Consider the following 18,037-nt stretch of genomic DNA (forward strand, 5'->3'; position numbering starts at 1 on the left):
CCGTGCAGATAAAAAGCCGGCAGCCAGGATCAATAGCTAATTTTTAACATCCCTTTCATAAACCTTTAACTTCCTTCAGTACAAATTCACCGGGACCGTGGCAGGCGTGTGTACACGGGCAGCTTTACTGAGCGCTGGAAGGAGCCCAGTGCTCCCAGTAGCCCTTGCCCAGTAGCCACTGGTTCAAAGCCTGGTCTCATCTCTCCAGGTTGCCAGAGAAGCTCGGCGGTTGCCACGCGGCCACCGGGAACATCACGGGCATCTTTGCCATCTTGTTCGCTCCGCAGGGGAGCGCTCCAAACTCCCCGTGGCATCGGGCTGGGCAGAACAACTCCCTCCGCGCAGTCATTCCCGTGCAGTGTCCGAGACGCAGTGATTAATCATTCCCGCTTCCTCGGCTGACACATCGAGGTGGGGAAACGACATCCTAAATGAGCAGAGCTGATTACCTGGGAAAGCAATTCTTCAAGATAGCACGGCTAACTAATAGCTCCATCTGCTACAAAAACACATTCCTGAGCCCCAGAAGCGGCGGCAGGATGCAGCTAACAATTTCCTTGCACCTGCCAAATTTGAAATTGTTCGTCACAAGTCGCCAAGAACGTGGGGGGAGGAGGGGGCCCTTCACCGCTTCTCCCCATCACCCTGGGGATCTCTATCAGAAGGTGTACAGGGACTGGGGACGGGGAAGCTGAAGGTCAGATCTGCATTGAGAAAAACCAGCCCTGACATTATATATTAAAGTTTTGCCAGAATAATCCTTTCTTTCTCCATCTCGCCCATCCCTGCGTCCAGGCAGGTTTAGGAGCATCTGTCCCCAGGGATGGTGGTGTCGGTCCCCGAGGTGGCAGCACAGACGGTGCAAGATGCCTTGTATTGATGAACCTTGCTACTAACGAAGCCCATCGCGGTGGGACGCTCCGAGGAGCAGCAGCTCCACTCCGCAACGGCAACAGCCACCCGGTGCCCAACACAGCAGAGCCACGGGCCAGGAGCCCCCGCGCGGCTACGAAACCCCGGCCATGGGCAACCACCACGGCCAGGCCAAACCCAGCCCACCAGGAGCCACCGCCCCCAGTTTCCATCCCGGCCAGAAGCACTGCCGCCGCAGCAGGAAGCGGCCATCCCGTTTCCAAGTCAAACCAAATTTTAATAGGGAAAAAAAAACCCAGAAAGACCAGCGATGCTCGTACCCACGGCAGCGGGACACGGGCACCTCTTGCCCATCACCACCAAATTGCGGCACAGCCTTGGCTGGACCTTCACCGGGCATTAAATACCAGCTCTTTGCAACACACATCAGCTCATAATTAAAGTGCTTCCTTCTTGTTTTGCAAAAATAAATTCAGTAAATAAAGTCTTACATTCAGGAGCTCCAGCTCCATATATAAAATCAGATAAAAAGCCTCCTGAAATAAGTTACAGGGAGGACAAATACGTACATTACAGACTTCTGTGGTCATTTAAAAATACATTTTTACAAATCCTATCCAAGGCACAATCACTTCTTCGCAGATTCAGGAAGATTTGCGCAGATATTAAAGCAGCAAAGTAGCAAATACTCCTCTTAGTAGGTCCCTGTCCCTCTGAAGCCACTGGAGCTGCTGACGGGCCACAGGACACTCTACATGTCAATTTTGTTTATTTTTTTTAGAGTATGTTGATAATTTATCTTGCAAGTTTGTTGCAACTATGACAATTTCCCACACCCAAGCTTTGGGCACCACTTTCACCGATACCCCGAAATGAACAATGCGGTGTTGGAGAGTCTGTCAAACACTTCTCAAGGTTGTCCCTTGGATCATAACAGTAGGGTTCCTCCTCTTCCCATTCCCCTCTTCCCCTTTTGAAATCGTAAGTTTAGGTCTCTTCACCCAAATGATTTAAGAAGCTGAAGAACGAGAGTTCTTGCCAAAATCCCACTACCTGCAGAGTCACCATTCCCATGACCAAAGATACCTGATAGAGTACTGTGGGAGAACACCACCTGGAGAAGGTCTCATGGAGACCGACCAACATAATGCACCTCAAAGCCTATTCCTGAACTTCAGAGGAAGCCACCAGGGAGTGCCAAGTCCCCTTGGCTCTTCATGAAGCCCAAGCTCAACAGGGCACTACAGGAGAGTTTCATAAATCATCTGACGGTCCTCTCAGATCTACGTTCATCTACCTTTCTTCTTCAGTCAAGGCTCTTGAGAAAACCTTGCCACAAATTAAGCTACGACTGGAGGTGTGATTATCAAGGACGGCACACACCGCATTTCCCAAGGAGGCACAGCTACCCCCATTTAACAATGGGGTTTTTTGTTTGGGTTCCATTTGCCTTATTTATTTATTTATTATAAGGTTATTAAGCTACTTCTGGGAAAAAAAAAAAAATCCATTAAAGAATGGCATTAGATCTAATGGCTGGTCTTGGAAACCCAGGTTGAGGCTTCATTTGGAGAGTACACTCAATTCTACCATGAGACAACCTGGGGGGGGGTTGGATTAGATGATCTCTGAAGGTCCCTTCCCACCCCTACACTTCTGTGAGTCTGTGATTGGGTAAGACAGGCAAGTTATATTTAACATTAATGCTCCAGCAAAGTTGTTTATACTGGCACGCTGTCTCACCAGCTCCCATCACCACAAACCCATCAAAACATTAAGATATTTTAGCACTTCCAACCGCCTTGCTCTCCTTCCCTTCGCTGCTTCCTCCTCGCGGCGCTCACCCAACGCATCGATTTTCCTGATATCCCTGCCACGCTTCCATCATGTGTCAGCAAAAGCAAGGAGCTCTAAATTAGGAGCGTTCGAGTCATTGGCTGGCTGTGTTTTATTTATCGCATTTGTAAAATAAGTAAATTACCGTGGTATCCAGTTGGATGATAGAAGCTCAATCACTTAAGAAATTAGCCCATTAAATGGAGAACCGCAAGACCGCAATCTCGGATTTGCTTGGAAATGCACTTCCAACCTGATTTAATGACCTCTGTGTTGGTTGCTCGCTTCCAAGCGAGATCCGAAGGGTTATACGCTTCTGTAATTAAGACAAGAAAACTGCGCGGGCAAAACCAGTTTCCAAAAATTACTTTGCTTCCATCTAAACAAATCTGTCGCGTTTCCCTCCGCCTGGGAGGGAGGGAGAAAAACGCCTCGGGAGCAGAGATTTCATCATTTCATTCAAAAGTCACCATTCCCATGTTGTGCTGTTGACAGCTAATTAAGTCCTCCCAAGGTAAAACACGTCATGTTTTCAAGGTGCTTGCTTGTTTTAAAAATCCTGACCCATATTTCGCTTACGTTTTATTAATCAAGGAAAAAAAAAAAAAACCACCATTAAATAGGGCATTTGAGTTTGCTTAAGCTGGAACCCCAGCACCCTCTAAGTAGGTCACTAATCACATTTGGGCTTAATTTCGCTCGATTCTATTTCTTGGCACCGCCGAGTATCGCCCCGGACACAAGCACTTACTCTGCAGTTCGGGCGATTAGACGAGAAACCCCGTTTCGCTCGGTAAGCACAAAAGAGGTGGGAGCCGAGCAAAGGAGACGCAACCGCTGAGGCAGAGCATCCCCTGCTTCTCCCACGCCGCCCATCGCCTGCCCCGAGGCCAGCGGGACCCAGCGGCGCTGAAAGCGGTATTTTTATTCCAAACGGCTCTGGGGAAAAGCCCCAGGGTTTGTGCCGTTACGGAGGGTAACTACAAACCTTCCTGCAAAGGTATCGCCCGCGAAGGGTGTTTCCTACGGCGGAGAGGGCGGCTGCGACAGGAGGGTCGCTTACAGCTCTTTCCAGCAGCGTCCGTGGCAAAGCCACGACAAAATAAAATCTGTTCCCACACGTTCACCTCAATAAACACCTCAATTCAAAGCAATTCGGAGAGGCTCGTTTATTCCTTCCTACACCTATGACCAACGCTATTTCACGCTTTCTACACGGCCCGGCCACTAGAACAGCCGAGACGTTATTCCCAGCCAGATCCAAGCAGATTAAACTAAAAATAACGATTCCAGAAAATAAACATTTCAAGCCAAAAATCACCGGACGCTTGAAAGCGGCCTTCAAAGCGCCATTTGTCAGATCTAACTGCTTGGCTGTTTTTAGAAAGGTATAGAGTGAAGAGAAAATATATTGAGCGGCACCTCAATATAAGAACAGCAAAGCATTATCCCGACAGCGTGTCCCCAGCAGTTACTGCGGCAAAGTGCCTTTTCTTCATCTCCCGCGAGCCCCCGTAGATAATATTTCAACAATAAGCGCACATTTCTCCCGGTGGTACAGACACACACCGAACGCGTCGGGAGCGGTGCCAGGAGCTGAGAACCTTTTCCCGGTGGGTTTTTCAGGCAGGAGCCAGGGCCCTTTTCCCGGAGCGGCTCCAAATCAATGCGGCTCCTCGGCCACCCTCCAGCCCCGCTAAATCACTGCAAGGGCAGACCCTGCTGAGTTACAGGGCCGTTTCTTCCCCTGCCTCCTGCCATAAACCAATTCCACTCAAGGTAACCCAAGCTCAGGGGTGAAACGGAGCAGGCGGGAGCGACGAGGCGAGCTGGGCAGGAGTTATAGATCACACTCCACAGGAAAAAACGGGGTGAAAAACATGGCACCGTACGGCCAGGAGGGCACCCATTCCACCCACCCATTCCTCTCCTGCCGGCCTCCTGCCTGCTGGGTCCAAAGGTAGATCCGAGCAAGACGACGACACGGGTCAGCCGCCGGAGCGCTGCACCGCGGAAAAGCTTCTGCAAACAAAAATAAATGTGTTTACTTTCCCAAATCAAGGGAACTTCGTGTCCTCTTTGTGGCAAGTTATTCAGAGATGGTTTTCACACGAGGCTGTCAAAGAGAATTTGAGGTTTGTGGGTTGCACAGCAGGATATTTTTTCGGGTATCTGGTGGAAGTGATTGGGCTGGAGGTTGTTTTTGAAGTTCTCTGATTTGCTCACACTTCCCCTGAAGTGACCTACAAAAGCAGAGGGGAGAGGGAAGAACTCGTGCTTGTTTTCTCTAGCTTACTGCTGTCAAAGACACCTTAAAAGCTTTCAGAGATATTTTTCCCCTCTCGTTTCCTTTCTCCGTGTTGTAAATTCAGGTCATGCCTGCATTTGAAGATTATCAAAAGGCAAACTGGAGAAACTGTCTTCTCTAAAGCAGCAGCAGGGGCTGCGCTTTGATGTCCTGGGGGCTCCACCGGCGGCACGGCCACCAGGAGAGCCCATTGTCCCAGCTCTGCCGAAACCACACAAACCACGGAACCGACGATCTCAAAGGGGGAGCCACAGGCAGGGATCGCCGGTGAGGATCAGGAGAGAAAAGCCATTTGATTTTCTCAGCAGCCTCCTCTTTGTGTCAAATGCACAACTCTGGTGCGGGGATGACACCCTGGGAGAGCCGGTCCGGTGACCCTCGGCATTCCTTGCATTCCAGGTACAGATCCCAGGGGATAACAGCAGTCTCCAGTCCTCGCCAAGGTTCTCCAGTCCTCATCAAGGTGCACCAGCCCCATTCAAGGACAAACCCCACTCACTTCCACGAGAAAGGCACAAACCGGAAACACGGACGGCTCCGAATCACCGCTCCAGGACCAACTTCCCAAACTTCCCGGCTCTCGGCTGCAGCCGGGCGGCTCAATGCCGGGCAGAGGACACCCCAGCCTGCCTTTCGTGTCCTCTCCTCCGCGCTGGGGACAGAGGATGCGGGAATCCTTTGCCCTGAAAACACTCCATTACTTTAATAGGATTACGCTTGAGATTGACAGTGTTTAGAACAGCCCCCTGGATTTACGAGCCCGCCGGCACTGCGGGCGAGGAATTTGAATGCAAAGATCTCTTAAGTTTAAGCAAGTAACTGGCAGAGAGTCAAGTCCCACCCTCCCTGGCCTCGGGCACAACACTAAGTTTTGGAAAGGAGTTCCCAAAGTCAAAGGTAAAGTAAAAGGTCTCAGGCAGCCTCAGACACCCGGCCCTCCCAGCGACGTCCCCGAGGAACACAAGGGCAGAGGAGCTGGAAACCGCAGATTAATCCTCCCTCGTCACACATCCCACGGTAATGGGGGGATGGTAAACCACGTCATAAACTGAGGGAATGCGGAGTCCAAAACGACATGGACCAGGGTAGCTCCTCTGCTGTGCAAGAAACACCCCGTGGCACGAAGCGGGGGCGCATTTAAATCCAGGACTGGTGCTGCAGAAGGACACGCTCCTTTTGGCAGAATTCAGGTTATTTACTTGAGGGGGGAGGGAATTAATAAGAGAGTCCTACCCGCTATTTACATAAAGCTGGCCACACTCAAAGCCCTGTGCAAACCCTGATCCTCCCCAGCCCTCGAGGAAGGTCACCGTTGCCCTGTGCCCACGCCAAAGAGACCTTTGACATCGCTGCTGGTGGTGGCTCCAGCCACCCCAGCTCACCCTACATCAGCCCCCCCTCTGCCACCGTCCCAGCTCCCCCCGACCTCCCCCGTTTCAAAGCCACCTGCTATAATGAAGGAAAACAAATGTAGATCGTCCAAGAGCCGCCAGGCTGGCGCCCTGAAAGCACCGTGTTCAGCCTGGAGAAGAGCAGGCTCTGGGGAGAACTTGGAGCCCCTTCCAGTCCCTAAAGGGGCTCCAGGAAAGCTGGGGAGGGACTCTGGATCAGGGAGGGGAGCCATAGGAGGAGGGGGAAGGGTTTGACACTGGAAGAGGGGAGATGGAGATGAGATGTGGGGAAGAACAACTTTGCTGTGAGGGTGGTGAGAGCCTGGCCCAGGTTGCCCCGAGAAGCTGTGGCTGCCCCATCCCTGGAGGGGTTCAAGGCCAGGTTGGAGGGGGCTTGGAGGGACCTGGTCTGGTGGGAGGTGTCCCTGCCCAGGGCAGGGGGTGGCACTGGGGGGGCTTTGAGGTCCCTTCCAACCCAAACCATTCTATGACTCTATGATCCACACTGGAATAAAGGTGTCTGACTGCATTCCCAAGCTTTTGGATGAGAAGACCACGTCCGGAGCCTGCAGTGGGCACGGGCAGCGCCGTCACCTCCCGGGGTAAGGCAGCGCCTTTCCCAAGGCACCCTCTCTCGCGCCGGCTCCCCGAGCACTGCCAGCAGCAGCACGGCTGCCAGCTGCTCCTGAAGCCTTCTCCGAGCTTTTTTTCCCCTTGAAATGCAACTTCCTGGCACCCCACGCTGCGAGATACAACCAAGATAGGGGAAAGGCACGTCACCCCTTCCAAAGCCGCGGCTCCTCTGAACAGGCAATTTAATGCTCGCTTTGTGTTCAAGCTGGGGGAACCAAACAGAGGAAAAGAAACATGTACAGGCATTATCGTGCTGGCCCGCGACCAAAAAGGTAATTAAAAACCTCCCCCTGAACAGGTGGTCAACAAAACCCACTATTAATGCCTTGGATTGCCAAGCAAATGTCTTCCAGCTCACCAGCAGGGCCAGCCAGGGACCGGAAAGCGGATTTCTGGGCTCCCACACCTGGCCCGGAGAAAAATCCCTATTTATCTGCTGCTGGAGACGCCAGGTCCGGCCGTGCTGGGGACAGGGACAGCACGCCCAGCCCATGCCATGGCTCATCGTGCTGGCCACGGGGCTACCAGAACATCTGGCCGGGCACGGAGCAGCCCGGGTGGCAAACGCCCGGCCAGTCATTTAGGGAGCAGAGGGTCAATGCAGCAAAGTGTCAGAACCACTGGCCAAGATAAAAGAAACGGTGGCCCGAGTCAGATCCCGCGGCTACGGAGCAGATTTGATTCATGGCGAAGCCAGAGTCATTGCAATACTCTAAGCTTTTAAGGAAGAGGTCTATTAAAAGATTGCTTTCACTATGAAATTCAACCGGAGATACCTTTTTTTTCTTGTTGAGGGCAGCGAATTGTCCACGTCATTTTCGGCCTCCGCTGTAAACTTCCTAAAAATACATACTTTTTCAGCAAAGCGCATTATGTGGAACAAGGTTTGCTCAATTCCCCGGCCGAGGCGCGGGGAAGGGAAAGGCTCGGCTGTGGGAGCACCCACAAAATCAAATCCCATCCGGCCATTTTACAGCAGGCACCTCCGCAGCAAGGAAGGCTTAAACCCCAGAGCTGGAAATTTTAAAAATCCACAACCCTGGTTCAGGACAGCCAAGCACGGGCAAAGGTTGCCACGGAACACCTCGGGGTCCCTGTAAATGGAGGATTTTCAAAACTAAATTAGAAATTATCTAATACATCTGATCCTATCTCAGAAACACAATAATCTCCTTCGGCTCCCTCTCTACTATCTTGGGTGCTTATACCGGGAGGAATTTGATTTGTTCAGATGGATTTTTTTAAAGGCAGAAGTGCACTTTATTCCAAAAAATGCCACCTTTCAAGCCTGCCCAGTTTTTGAGGGGAGTTTATAACTGCTATTAGCCTTGCAGGTGTTTTGATCATTTTTTCTGCCATTTTTCAAGGGGGAACAGGAGCTTTAGCTGCCGCCTGGAGAGCGCGACGCTGGGCTGAACACCCACCACCACCTTGTGCTTCGGGGCATCTTCACCCCTCACAGAACGGGACCAACGGGCCCTTCTCTGAACCGCGGTGACGAAGAAGCACGAAGTAAAATTCGATGCACTGAAATAAATCCTACCATACCATATATTTTAATAATCTTCCTAGCACTTCATGCCAGGGCTTTCTCTTGAATAGTACTTTTAGCAGCTTCTGGAATTGTAAAGAGCATTGTCCTGAACCTGGAACTGCAAAGACTAACAGTGGGACTAGAAAACAGCATCAGGTGTGAACTTCTCCACGGCAAAAAATTCAAATAATGCAGCCTGCAATTAGATATCATTTCTCTTTCATTCCAATTCCATAAGACAGAGAAATAACTTTCAAAGAGGAGATGAAGTGCCTTCTCCCTGTGAAACTTTATATTTCTATATATACTCGCTCGACAACTGCAGCTGAAACTTGACAAGGTCTGTATTTTGCAGAGCGAGGCTCGGACCGTCCCCAAGCCAAACTGGGAGCAGTTTGAACACACAAAGCTGCTGAAGAGCGACCACAGCACCAGACTTCCCACTGAAATGAAGGAATCTCCACGTCCTAGGAGAACCAAGATGCACAGGAACATGACTGCGTTCCAAGAAGGACCCCAAACCTCGTATTTCACCTTCTCCTCACCCGTGCCCAAGCAGGGGCCAGCCAGGTCGTTGGCCTGATGCACACAGAGGGACACACTCAATGGACAACAGGGTGCTAAGAACATTCACCCTGCTTTAAAGAAAACAGAAAGTTTGTCAAAAAATCCCCTCTTGGAAGAGAATTTAAGGCACGCTAATCTCCAGTGTTTCCTCTGGAGGAGCTGCCTTGGCCAACTGGAGCATCTCCATCATGCCAACCGCAGCCAGCGAGGAGCACACCTCCAGCCAGCCCCGCACGCACCCGGCGCTGCGGCTGCTCAGCAGCTCTCCTTTTTAGGGGGATTTACGTACATATGCACGTACCAACCTCCTGAAGAAACAGATAAACTTGTAGGCTGTTCCCGCAACTTAGCAAGATCATAAAAATATATATATAAGCCACTGAAGAGCAGTGTGCCGAAGGTAAAGCTCAGTCACTCGCGATAAAAATACCTGAATTCCCTTCCTGAAGCGGCTGATGAACGGTCTGAGATAAAAAGGCAGATGTGAGGAGCACGGGATCGCCGTAGTCGCAAATCATATGCTTTTATGATAATACGCAGCTTTGTACGAAAAGGGACTCCGCCTGAACAAGGGCAGATCTCCCGGCAAAGGGAAAACCTTTCCAAGCAGCCCGGGGGGAGCACCAAGCCCCCGCCAAGAGGGGACCCCATCACCTCTCCCAGGGTACCCCGGCTTCCCTCGAACGACTGTGCAATGTCCCATCGCTGGCCCCCACCATAACACGTCTAAGTGGGAATTAAGCCGACAACTTGGAAATCCAACATCTTCAGATGACGCAGGACCGTTGTCCCCCATTCAGAGGGGGCAAGAACACTTAGAACTAGAGATTGAGTTGGATACTGCAGTGCCCCACAGCTGTGATCTTTACTGCTTTCGAAGGAAAATCCTCAGAGCAACTGGCAAAGCTTGATAATGCTTAAGCCCCTGCTCGGTGTATTAATGCTTCCGATGAAACGAAGGCTCTGCCAGCCTTGAAATTCCAGCCGTGTGGCAGCAACCAGGGCACTGCCGACCAGCGAGAGGCACACACCAGCTCTAATCCCATCAGCATGGCAAGCAGAGGAGCAACGCCACGTCCCTCCCCTTCCACACCCTCCTTTCAAAGAAGACTTTGCCTTGCTGGAGGCTAGAAATATCGCAGGATAAATCAAACCCACTGCCCAGTCACCCACGACCCCGGGAAGACCAGCGCAGAGCCATCGCTTGCTCTGGATGGAGGAAGCAAGATGTGGAAGAGCCCGGCTCAAGGTTTACTCAACACTTGCGTCTTCTCCAAGTCAAGTCAACAGGCAACGCGATGAACGGTCACCTCGCAGGAGCCTGGTGAAAAAACACCCTCTAGAAACGCACACATTAAGGCTACGGACCACTGGGTAGCTGCCAAAAATGATGGAATAGTGTATAGTTTACTTATTTCTTTTTAATGGCTCCAACATTCCACCTGAAAAATGGGTCCTGGAGATACATAATTGGGGATAAAAATTAAGCGACAGTTGCCATTTGTCACCGCGGGAGCTGATCACACACATTTCTCATAAAATCATGCAGCGCAGAGCTGAGCCCCGGGTTCCTCCTCAAAGAGAGCAAAGAGGCACTGCGGAATAAACGTCTTAATTGTACCTATAATGTAGTATAACAGTATTTTATTGTATACCAGCACAAATGTGTTTATTAAACAGAGCACGATGGAGGTTTGTGCTGTGCGTTCCTCTCCCAACGTCACCGTAGCACCCTCCAGTCCCAAGCTCTTGCCTTACCCTTCCCTTCTCAGAAGGCACCAAAATAGTTTCTCAGATTTCATGCCATTTCATGGTTTTACCTCCATCCCTCTTTTCCTGTGCTCAATGGGGGAAAATCCCACGTTAAAACCAGGAGGAGCTTCTCCCGACCCTGCCGTTGTTACGCCAACACCACCGTCAGCCCTAAATCCCCATCTCTGTGCGCTCTGCCGCATCGAAAGTTTGTCCTGTCCCTTCCTTCCCTGACCCCGTGGCAACGCCAGAAAACGTGAAAAGTCTCTTCTTTTTCCTCCCAAATTCCCGTTGAGTTTCATGAGGCCAGCCTCGTTAGCCGAAGAGGTGATCCCAGGCCTCCCTTCCCAACCCTTGAGCCCATCTCTACGTTGGACCCACCACCAGAGAAGGTCGTTTAACACCATTTAATACGTATATGAGTTTTCAGGGAACTGGGGCAAAGGGAGTGGAAGAAAACCACCGGGTTTTATGTGCAGATTTCCCTACGCTACGAAGGCACATTTTCATCTCGTTCCCACACAAATACGCCAGCGCTCCACTGAGAAGTTACACCTTTATCTCTTCGTTCGCTTCTGCTTGTGCTCTCCAAGGAGGCAAGGAACTATGGTGAACACTTACTTCTTTTTTTTCCCCAATCACAAAGCATCCCAAAATAAACACGAGAAAGCTCTGAACCACTAAATATTCTTAAGTACTTGACACCAAGTTCCCTCTAAGAACTACACAGATTGCACATTCACAGAATACTGTAATTCTTCACACATTTTCCAGGCCACGTTTCCGAGAGTTTGCACAGTTTATTCCAAAATATTGTGCAACATATTATACCACCAAAATAATCAACTGCTTGGCTGGACACACAAGATTTGCTCATTTTCTCTTTTCAGTCCAAGTTTCAGGTGATGTTTCCACACAATTTTTTCAGCCAAACCAACAATAAAACCATTTCCTAAATCCCCTGAAGAGTCTGAACTATTCTACCTGCTTCAAACTGAGCCTCAGCTCTAGAAACCTTGTTCTAGGAGAGTCTATCAGGAGCGACTGGTGAAAGTTATCTGAATTCTTCCAAAGTCAACTATAAGAGATCTCCAGCCTCACTGGGGAAAAATAAAATAAAATTAAAGTCCATACATATGTATCTCCCCAGGTTGCTCCTGTTTCAAAGGAGCTTCATGTTGAATCCAGGAGGACCCTGGGCTGCACTTAGGCAGAAGCTGTCACTTGTGTTCAGTAGACGATGGCCAATCAGCACGACCAAACAGCGACGGTTCATATGGTCTGTAGACTCACTGGTCAGGCTCAAGCTCTGAGGCAGAGGTGGAAAGTTCAAAGATAGTAAAAGAGATGTTAAGAGAGGAGCGGGGCCTCAGGAGCTCCTCGTGCGAAGGCTGTGGTGTGAGAAGAAGGAGCAACGTGCTGCAGAAGGACCGACTGATGGGAACATCACACGTGGGGTCCCAGCATCGCTGTGGGGAACCCACTCGTGGGACTGAGAGCCCCGACATGGCTTTGTGAGCTGTAGCACCGTGGCCAGGAGATGTTGGGGAGCCACCATGGCGAGTGCTGGTGCCCGGAGCAAGAGTTTCACTGAATCCAGACCCAGGGGGCACCCAACTGCTGACCCGGGTGGCAAGTGCCATCAGACGCTTGGCCTCGGCGGGGTTGCTCTGCGAGCAGCCACCGCCGCGGGGCTGGTTTGTTTTTATGTACAGAGGTTTACTACCACCTTATAAAAGAAGGATTTCCAGAAGGCAAATGGACCGATGTCTCAAAATAGAGTGTTTACATTAACGCTTGGCAAGCAAAGCCCTGCAAACATAGATGAATAGAGATAAGCTATAAAAACACCACGGACATTTACTTGCTGGAATAGTAGCTTGTAATCCAATTTCAAGTCCTTCTGCCAAGTGTTACACACAGCATCTTTGTGCGCGACAGTTCCAGCCCTCGTCCCCCACCGCCCCTCAGCCAAGATCAGCCAACGAGAAGAAACGGCGATTCAGAAACAACGCTCCACCTAAAAAGCCATTTAATGGGAAGTTATGGTCTGGCGCTATTGGAAGCCGCTGCCCTTCCATTTGTGGAGACATTAAAAGATCAGGAAAGGGCGATAAATACCGCCCGAGCGGCACACAGGGATGCCGCAGTAAGGGCGGAAAAACAAACCTTTCCGCACCTTTCCGTTGTTAATGGAGAACAAAGAGGCTTTCCCTGCATTTGAAGGGCTCACTAGGGCCTTGCTGATGGAATTACTGCCTCGTAATTAAACTTCTCTGCTTGTTTCACGCGCAAAGAGCGGAGTTGGATACAGCCGGATAATTTGAGCCGGCTCCCCCCCAAAGGGAGTGGAGACGGCACCGGGCACGGAGCGGTCCCCGGCCCGCAGCAACGGGGCCACTGGGGGTTTCATTCTTCTGAAAACTGTCCTAATGGCCCCGATTATGCTGGGTTTTGGTGTTTTTAAGGCATGAAGCTATATTTTTAAAACTTCTAATTTCATCCCATGCACAGGAAGAATTCTTCACCCATTTGATTCAAGTTTGGCACAACGTGGGGAAGATCCATAATTCAGTTAATCACTCATCATACAAACAAAGAAACCTCTTGAGAACCAGAGAGCAACACGTACATGTATTTGCAATGCATAAGAGGGTATTTTTTTAAAATGGCAACAATGCAATCTATTCAGAGTGAAGAGTCTGTGAGGCCAATTAAATACTTTGGGTTCCATAATTATAATTGCAGTAATGAATGGAAAGGAGCATTACAGCTGGCACAATGCGGTTCCTGTTCCATTCAGTGATTCAGTTCTTGTCTGCTTTCAACTAACCTTTTGTGTCTCTTCAGATCAGATCCTGCAGATTACTTCCCGAGTATAATAAAAATATCCCCAAATATCCCAGGTAATGTAATACATTAAGCACCCTTTGATGATGCCTACACGCAATCTACAGAAGAGATTACGCACTAAACGGATAACGTTCCTATTTATTACTTTTAGACGCTAATGAAAATTCAGAGAAGCTCAGGCCACCATCAGAGCACCCTGGCAAGCCCGTGATGACCGGGGAAAACCAAAGCCTGATCTTCTGGGGGGGGGAGCTGGGGGCAGTTGAGGTTTTCCCCCCCTTTAAAAACACTCCTCACGATCGCCCCTCGCCTGGAAGGTGGTTTGAGTGAAGGACTCCTCTACCTCATCCCCTGCCCGGCAGCTTTTATCTGCTGTGTGTCTGCAGAGATCAGCCCCACAAAAGAAAGTGAAGAGCTGCTCCCAAAGAAGTTAACCCAAAACTGCTCAGTTTCCACTTAGAAAAGTAAGAAGTACCTTTTTTTGGTTGGTTGGTTGATTTTGTTGGGTTGGCTTGGGTTTTTTGTCAAATATTCTTACGGTTCCCCTAATCCCGATGGCCGTAATTGGCTGCATTCCATACCTTTTGAGAATTAATCACCTCACAGGAATCCCTTAACTTTTGAGTATTCCCAAATACACCAGAGCTGAGGTCCATTTCTTTCCCCAGAGAAATATCCTCTTTGGTAAACCTTCCCCGTGCTCTCTCACGGCCAAGATGTGCTATTTGGAACACAAGTGTATTTTTATGTCCTCTGACACCCCCCAACCGCAATTCCTGACAGCTGGCCCACGGGGGTCAGGAGGGAACGAGGCCTCATAGAAATACCATGAAACCGGCTCCATCCCTGCCCTTTTCCTCTTATTACTCCGTTCTCAGGCTGGGCCGGGGAGGTTTTCCCTGCCACCCGCCGGGATGCTGCTGCCGGGAGCAGGCAGGAGGCTGGGAAAGCACCGGGGCTGTGCCCGAGCCACGGACACAAGCCACCCTCTGCGAGGCAGGAGGGGAGCAGAGACATCCACGTCTGCACCGGGCAGGACCTCAGGCTTGGGAAACACGGGGATACGGACCGTGGAGGGGGCACGGGAGCTTATTTCCCACGCCACAGGGATTTCGAGTTGGTTGGAAAAGCCACAGGTGACCCCAGGGCTCCTGCGGGCATCCTGTGCTCGTGAAGGAACTGCCATTTCTCAGCCACCCCGCTGCTCCTCCGTCTCCCAGATCCAGAGGCTGCTGACCAAGGCTATAACCAGCCTTTTCCCTCGCACGGAACCAATTAGCACGGCCAAACATCTCGCTCATTAACGAACACCGCGCTCCCGGAGCTGGTCAGGCGGCTGCGGCCGGAGGGACTCAACGGCAGAGAAGCACAACAACGTGGGAAGAGATATTTCAGTTTCTCTGGTTTTCTTTACAAATACATTCATCCCACCACAATGTGCTGAAAAGCATCGCTTCCTCGCTCCCCCCAACGGCCACCAATCTCTTTAGAGAGAACATTACGTTACACCCATAACAGGTTTATGCAACATAGCGCGTATTTGATATGTCAGTCATGTCTCCAGAGCGTTCTTTCCTTCATTTCCTAAGCCTCAGAGAAGCTCGTTTTCCCTGAAAGACAAAAGGGTTAACGCTGGGCCAGAGCTGCACATGCACTAATTTCCCCATTTGTCTCGAGGAAATGAAAACAAGAGATTTAAGCAAATCCGGTTTTATGAATTCGAAACTTCAGACGCTCCTTGCCAGGCAGCAAAGCAACATCCTTCACAGATTCACAGAGAGAGGCAGAAGTTAATTTTTTTGATGGAAGGCCCAGAAAAGGCAGATCCTAATCTGGGCAAGTAAAAAAAGAAAATCTCTCTCCGTCTACAACAAATGGGACCTGGAGTACCGTGGCGCTGCAGTGATTTATTACAAACCTGAGCAGACAACGAAATCCACCTCCTTCCTTAGGATAAAATCCAAGATGCTTTGGGACTGTCACCGCTCGTCAGGATCTGCTCTGAAGATCCCATGGCCTTTGCCAACAAAAGCCTGCACATTGTGGCAAAGTAAAGATGCGAGCTGGCCCTCTTACAGAATTCCTGCTCCCTTTTCTCACCGCTACAGAGAAATATTCCACGGGCCAAGCCGCACACTCGGCTGCGGCCGCAGCTCGGGCTGGAACGTGGAGTTTCATCCCCAGCTCTGGACCAGCGCAGCCAACTTGCCTCTCGGCTCATGGAAAATCATGGAAAATCAGCTTTTGGAAAACCCTCCAAAACCGCTACCTGCCCCCAGAACATCAAGAAACCCAACTGGACATCGCAGCATCCCGAGCACACCTTCCAGTTACCTGCATTTACAACGGGTTTACTCATCTTCAGTATTTTTCAGAAAGACACCGATTAAAAGAAGCCTCCCCACCTTCGCCTGGTTGGGGCCAGCTCATCAAAGGCCACGAGGAGCTCTGTAAGATCACTAATTACTCAGCTTTCACACTCACCGCCTCCTAACGAAGGCAACTCGGGGAATTTGTCACCCGGAATTTAGCGAGACTCACCAATAGCCGCACGCAGCGGTGCGTTTGCCCGTAATTAAGAGGGACCTGTAGAACTCCGAGGCTGCCACAGCCCGGTCTGAGCGCGTGGACACATCGGTTGACATTTCCTGTTGACTGAATTAGAGCATCTTTTAATGAGGCTCACTTCGAAATCATTTTAAATCCATTTGCTCATGTCAACATCAATGTACTCAGCATTATCTACCAATTAGTAAACCAGAAAGTATTCTTTCGATAATCTAAAATCTCAGTAAAATATTCAACGTGTCATTCATTTGCTACAAACTGCCCTATAAAAGCAAATTACTGCAACCAGCTGTCACAAAGCAACAAGCGTCTAAGGACAGGGCGCTCCTTAAACCCAGGGCTTTCCACGAGGCATCACCATCTCCTGCTGGACTTGGCCATCTCATGTGTCCCCAAGGAGGAGCGAAGCCACCACAGGCGTTCTTACCATCGGGAGGATGCAGATAGCTCTATCCAAGAGCGCAGAAGGACGTCCCTTGGGCAGAGGTGAGATCTGGGGAGGGTTCCTCATTCTGAAGGGTCCGACCTCTGGGCTTTCCCCTTCCACCCCGGCACTGAAGACACAGCGTCGTGAAAGATGACCCAAATCAGGCATCGTTGCAGGTGTCCGGTCAGGGAAGTCTCGCCCAACCTCTCCGAGCTCATCCCAGACTGCCAGCTGAAGCGGTGGGAAGGTATTTTCCAGTAGATGAGGTTGGCAGGGATCTCTCCTTCCAAGCCAAACCCAGCGAGCCAGTGCCAGGGCTCCGGTGGGGCACGGGGCCAGCTCCCGAAGGAGGAGGTGGCCAACAAGGCCAGACCCCCAGCGGTAGCCATTGGGCGAGCTCCCCCGGCCCCAGCGTGACATCCACACCAGAACCACCTTGGAGAGGCCAACCCACCCCTCCCCTGCAGCAGCGGGGCCGCAAGCATGGGAGAAAGGAGGATTCAGCACGCCTCTGAAAAACACGGCAAAAACATCTTTTTTTTTTTTTAAACTCTCAAGAAGAAAAAAGCCTTGTTTTTCCTCAAGTTTTGCAAGCGAAGGAAGGGTGGTTCAGAGGGCGGTGGTTGGGTTTTTTTAATCTCTGGAGCGTGGCAGAGCAGTAAATCTTGCATTATGCTCTGAAGAGTGTCAGGTTTGGGCTTCATTTCGGTCTCCGATGAGACTCCCGAAGCAATGAATCTTCCATCGCGGGGGCCACCACCAACAGTTCTCCTTCATTTCCGACTGGTTTACCCCCAATTGTATTGTCAGACTTATCTCCAACCTCCCCTCGGCTGCGGGGGGCTCAGCAGAACCACGGGCTTTTCAATATTCATCTCCCAGAGAAGCCCAGCAAGTCCACTCCACGGCAGCCCAAGGAGGATATAAAAACCAGAGGAGAAACATGGACGTGGGGCTTGGAACCCGCCGCAGTCCATGGGGAGAAACCCAACCTTTCGGATCACACGAAAACCCTGCGATCATTAGGATCTCAAATTACCGTATGCAAATTGTGGGTAATTTAAAGGCTTTTATACAATTCAAGTAAAATAGTCCATGAATATTGAAAAATGCTTAAGTGCCAAGTTAAATGACAACACTCAAAACACACTACGGAGATCTGATCGTAACAAACCGGTCCCATGAAATACCGTATCTATCATCAACTTTTTAATTACCAATTGATCAACATGTAGACAGCGTAATAGCTTTCAGCTTTTAATTACGGAACTATCAAAATTCCAACCAAAAAAGGA

The 18,037-nt window shown here is 50.4% G+C and overlaps 1 protein-coding gene across 1 annotated transcript in view; it reads right to left on the reverse strand.

Annotated features, from left to right (window-relative positions):
• CADM1 (cell adhesion molecule 1) overlaps positions 1–18,037 on the reverse strand; it is a 151,185-nt gene that overhangs the window by 121,632 nt on the left and 11,516 nt on the right. The gene's annotated exons all lie outside the window — the stretch shown is intronic.

The sequence above is a fragment of the Numenius arquata genome, chromosome 22, assembly GCF_964106895.1.
Source record: "Numenius arquata chromosome 22, bNumArq3.hap1.1, whole genome shotgun sequence".
Taxonomy (NCBI): domain Eukaryota; kingdom Metazoa; phylum Chordata; class Aves; order Charadriiformes; family Scolopacidae; genus Numenius; species Numenius arquata.